Source organism: Gossypium arboreum, chromosome 13 (genome assembly GCF_025698485.1).
Source record: "Gossypium arboreum isolate Shixiya-1 chromosome 13, ASM2569848v2, whole genome shotgun sequence".
Classification (NCBI taxonomy): Eukaryota; Viridiplantae; Streptophyta; class Magnoliopsida; order Malvales; family Malvaceae; genus Gossypium; species Gossypium arboreum.
In genome coordinates, this window is record NC_069082.1 from 41,770,558 (window position 1) to 41,776,420 (window position 5,863).

A 5,863-nucleotide genomic window follows, 5' to 3' on the forward strand; every position below is an offset into this window, starting at 1 on the left:
ATAAAATTAGAAAACAAGGGGTCAAAGAGTTTCGGGCTACTAAAGATGACGATGCAGAGAAAGCTAAATTTTGGCTCGAGAATACTATCAAGGTCTTTGATGAGTTATCCTGCACACCTGAAGAGTGCATGAAGTGTGTTGTATCAATTTTACGAGACTCGACCTACCATTGGTGGAAGACACAGGCCCGTGTCTATGGCCCGTGTCCTTCACACGGCCATGACACGCCCGTGTCCTTCACACGGCCATGACACGCCCGTGTCCTAGCCCGTGTCTAAAAATCTTGACATTTTGTTTCTGACGTTAACATCCAATTTAGGGCACACGACCGCAGCACACGCCCATGGCCAGGGGCCGTGTCCTCTATACGGTTGAGACACACGGCTGTGTCTCTACCTATGCATTCTGACTTGAAATTTTTACGTGCAGGGGATACACGGTAGGACAACACGCTCATGGGACTGACCGTGTGCCACATACGGCCTAGACACACACTCGTGTGTCTACCCGTGTGGACAATATAGGGCTATCTACCAACCCCTTTGCCACCTTGAAACACAATATAACAACCTGATTTCTCAATTCAACAACCACATCTAAGGCATCTACACATTTCATATATATATATATACCAAAGCAACCAATGAATTACTTATTCAGGAAAGAACCTCTTGTATTCATATGAAAACCTTCAACATTAGCCATTTTCCATGGCCTAATACAAAATGGTGTCAATTACTAAAACAAGTCAACACATTTGGCCCTAAAACAATGTGACACTCAACAAAATCAAAGTTCCTATACAAGTCATAATCAAAATTTAAGAACTAATTATACCAAGTGCTTTGATTTGATAGTGTGATCGATGTCTCTGACGTCTGTTGATCTACGAGCTAATTGGCGGCACTATGAGAAAAAGGAAAAGAGATCGAGTAAGCATAAAGCTTAGTAAGTTGCATGAAAATAAACAACAACTACTTATCATAAAGCAATATGCTCATAACCTTTCATCATTTATTTACAAATACTGTAAAAAGACATAAGTTCAACTTACTCATCACCATCTAATACAATTCATATTTCATGGACTGAGCTTGTATCTCATACATTTCAATATGGTACCTGTACCAGTCATTACATAATCCCAACTTTTCTCATTTCGATATAAATCACAAACCTTTTGTTGAACCATTTGGAATACTATCAGATACTCGATAGCCTTAACATGGGCTAAGATGCCGACGCCATGTCTCAGACATGGTCTTACACTAAAATGCAACAAGCTAACGCCATGTCCCGGATAGGTCTTACACTAACTTGTCGATTGCACGGCTGATGTATGTCCCAGACATGTCTTACACTAGCTCTCCTCTCAACGCCGATGCATGTCCCAGACAAGTCTTACACTGGCTTAAATATCAAGAGGCTGATGGATGTCCCAGACACGTCTTACACTGGCTCTCATATTGTGGCTGATGCATGTCCCAGACATGTCTTACACTAGCATGCATATCACCCAATATTAGGGTACCAATATCCAAGTTTATTCCAAATGTTCAACGAAAGTCCCTACTATGTCAATTTCTCAACATGTATTCTCATATTCAAAATAAAATCAATTTATGCCATATCAATACAAATGCACATCATAAAGACAGAGTTGCATTATTAACATACAACTTACCTCGGATTACAAAAAAGTAGGCCGCTATTTAGTTTTAGTCTACTTACTTTGCTTTTCCCCGGTTGAGGCCAGGATTTTGTACTTCTTGATTTGTAGAGAGATGAAGTGGCTGAAAATTCTAGCTTCAAAAACTCCTCTAATGCCTGATATTTTCGGTCAAGAAGAAAGAGTGGAGAAAAAAAGATGATAGCTAGGCTTTAGGGCATTATTTTATCCCATTTTATGTCATCAAATACCTGACATATTGACCATTTAATTTTCTTTGTCTCATGGCCAGCCAAGCCATAGTATAAGGGACTATTTGCCCTTTAAAGACCCCCAATTTAAGTTTCATGGAAATTTAACACCCTGATAAACTGTAATTTATACATATTTTTACCCCATGTTTAACGCATTTTATGGATGATTTTCCATTAGAATTGGAGAATTCGATGCTCCTAGTGCTTTAATTTCATGTTTTATACTTAAGAGAGCATAGGAGAGCGAAACAAAAGAGAAACGGGCCAAAAAATAGAGAAAATGGGCCAAAGTACGAACTTAACACGGCCTGGACTTCCTCACATGGGTAGACCACACAGCCGTGTCAATCTGACAGAATCGAAGCACGACTCACACGGGTATAGCACACGCCCGTGCCATTCTAACAGGCTCGAACACAACCTAAAGTAATCTCACACGAGCGTGTCCCTACCGAGCCCAAGTTGAGTCCAATTAAGAAAAGGCTAATTTTGAGGGGTTCTAGGCATTCCAAAGCCTATAAATACACCCTAAAAGAGGAGAAAAGGGGACACAGAGAATAGGGAGTAAGGAATTACTCCAAGGAAGCCGATTGATTCATCTCAGAAGCCGGATTCATCATCAAGATTAAAGATCTCTACTCAATTTCCCTTCAGGAGTTTTGGGTTTTCTTTATGTTTTGTATTCTTTATTTTTCTGAGATGTTTTCTTATTTAGTTATGAACTAAATCCCCTAAATACCTAAGGGAATGAAACCTAAGACGAATCTTGTTATTATTTTCTGAATTGTATGATAAATATTTAACTTGTTTTTAATTATGTGTTCTTAATTCTTGTTTTGATATCTCGAGATACTGATTCAAGATAAGCTGTTATTTAGAGGAGGAATAGACCCTGGCTAAGAGTACATTTATCATAATTAAGCGAAGTTGATTGCGTGCCTAGACATAGGGTGACAAGATTTTGCCGGATTAGGGTGAAACCTAATAAGGGGATCCATAGATCGAGTTAATGCAACCCTAGAGTGTTAATTAGAGAAAAGTCTCAGTTATTCAATCTAAGGATTAGACATTATTAGTCTTGAATAGGGATAATAACATAACTTAGGGATCTCTACGGAACAAGTTGAACAAATAAATCATCTGATTCGGAGCCAGGATAAGAAGTAAAGTCTAGGTGGATTTTTCCTTAGGTATTGTCTTAAGTCAATCAATTTTTCCCAAAAGCAATTCCCCAATTCTTTTCTCTGTGAGTTCTTAGTTTAGATAATTAGTTAATTAAAACAAAACCCCATTATTCTTAAGCTAGATAATAAAAAGACAATCATTACTAGTACTTTTAGTTCCTTTGGGTTCGGCAGTCCGGTCTTGCTAAAACTATACTACTGTTCGATAGGTACACTTGCCTACATCGCGATAATAGTTAGTTTCAAGAATGATTAATTATAAATATTTAAAACCTATCACGAAAAAACACGATCAAGTTTTTGGCGCTATTGCTGGGGAACTGAATTATTAGGAACGCTCAATTTTTATTACTTTAGCCAATTATTTTTCTTGCAATTTAATTTAATTTTATCATTAGTATTATTTATTAACCTACTCTTTCTTTCTTTTGACAGGTTTTTATAGTTTATGACTAGAAGAAACCAGTCAGGACCATTACTTTTTGACGAAGAAATCGATCGTACAGTTCGTAGAAACTAAAGAGAAATAAGGCATAGCTTAAGATACAGGGAGAAAGAGCAAGAAGACGATACTAAACCCCCAATCGAAGAGATGGCTGAAAACCAAGGCAATTAGCTACCTCCTGCAATTGCGGTTAATCAAAATCCTGCTCCACGCACTATGTATGATTATGCTAAACCTTCTATAACAGGAACTGAATCTAGCATAGTTAGACCTGCTATAGCTACAAATACTTTTGAATTAAAACCTAACACTATTCAGATGATACAGCAATTTGTTCAGTTTGATGGTTTGCAGGATGAAGATCCCAACGCTCACTTAGCAAACTTTCCGGAATTTTGCGATACATTTAAAATCAATGGCGTTTCTGATGATGCCATTCGCCTTCGGTTATTCCCTTTTTCATTAAGGAACAAAGCTAAACAGTGGTTGAACTTGTTACCACGAGGGTCAATTACTACTTGGGAACAAATGACCGAAAATTTCTTACTAAAATATTTTCCGCCGGCTAAAACGGCTAAATTATGTAATGGCATCTCTTCTTTTGTGCAGATGGATTTAGAAACCCTCTACGATGCATGGGAGAGATACAAGGACTTAGTGAGAAGTTGCCCTCACCATGGGTTACCGCTTTGGCTCCAAGTACAAACATTTCACAATGGTCTGAATCCTTCGACTCGGCAAATGGTTGACGCAGCGACGAACGAAGCCATCAACAATAAAACACCTGAAGATGCCTATGAGTTTATAGAGGAGATGTCACTGAATAACTATCAGTGGCAAGTCATGATGACAAAGCCAACTAAAACAGTTGGCATTTATAACGTCAATTCGGTCACCATGCTCTCTAATCAGGTAGAACTCTTAAATAAAAAGATTGATGGTTTTCTTAGTTCTTCACAGGTTCACCTAGTAATGTAGTGCGAAGCAAGTAGCGGTGGAACAAGCCATTCAGAATATCAACCTTATGGCCATAACATGGATAACGAGCAACTAAACTACATGGGTAATAATCCTCGACCTTAAAACAATCCATTTAGTAACACTTACAACACAGGTTTTGTAACACCCCCACGTCCGAAACCGTCACCGGAGTCAAGCTTGAAGTGTTACTAAACTTATCTTACCTTTTAAACAACTCTAAACCTCTTATTTTAATTTTCGGAATAAACTATTTTTCTGCGTCATGGTTGCTTAAAAATTCATTTCTCGAGTTTCAAAACTCGAAATTAATATCCGTAAATTTTTCCTGAAACTAGACTTATATATCTATCTACTAATTGTTTTCTAGAATTTTTTACTTAGCCAATTAGTACAGTTATTAGTTAAAGTTACCCCTGTTTCAGAATTCGACTGCACTGGTCTCTACTTACTACCAACCACTTTTCTCTCTGTACAAAAATCATATGACTATACCGCTTGTTTCTTTTAAAACTAGATTCAATAAGGATTCTAACCATATAAATTAAACCACCTAATTATTTTTGTAAAATTTATGGTGAATTTCTAAAGTTGGAATAGGGGATCCAGAAATCGCTCTGGCCCTATTTCACCAAAACTCAGATACCCTTTACTTGTTTTGCTTATTCCATATGAAAATAGACACAACGAGCTTGAATTTCATATATTATTCACCATCAACCCATGTCTCTACAATTTCTTGTGATTTTTCAAAATCCCATTATTTCTGATACTTGAATCTGTTTTTAAGTTACTTTCACATTTTTCTTAGTTTTCATGTGATAGTTACTACTTAATCATACATACTATTAAACATGTATATCATCAGCCACTCTATTAGCTAATCACTAGCAAGTATTTACACATCATTCATTGATCATATCATATCAAAAGAAACCAAGTTCCTATACATGCCATACACAAAACGAAACGTCTAACTATACCAATGTGATTTCTTCGATAGTGTGATCGGGTCTCCGACGCTTTCCTTCGATCCCTGAGTGGCTTGATAAAACTATAAAAAAAGAAAATAAAGAGAGTAAGCACTAGGCTTAGTAAGCTTACAAGCAAATAAATTACAACATTCAACATAATGAATAATTATTCATAATGTCACCTAGCCTCATAAACTTTCTTTACTTCTCATTTTCTACCTTCTTCTTTACTCACTGACCTTCTTTCTTACCTAACCTTTCATTATTCATAAATATAATCTACCTTCCCTTTTGCTGATAATTCACTGTAATTTAACATGTACAATGACCCGTTGAACCACTCGGAATACTAAGGATAC

At 37.0% G+C, this 5,863-nt stretch overlaps 1 non-coding gene across 1 annotated transcript; it reads right to left on the reverse strand.

Moving 5' to 3' along the window:
• Positions 1–4,128: 4,128 nt before the first annotated feature.
• On the reverse strand, positions 4,129–4,235 carry LOC128287381 (small nucleolar RNA R71). The gene has a single exon (XR_008278081.1). It is a non-coding gene; the product is annotated as a small nucleolar RNA R71 (small nucleolar RNA).
• Between the last annotated feature and the right edge of the window lie 1,628 nt (positions 4,236–5,863).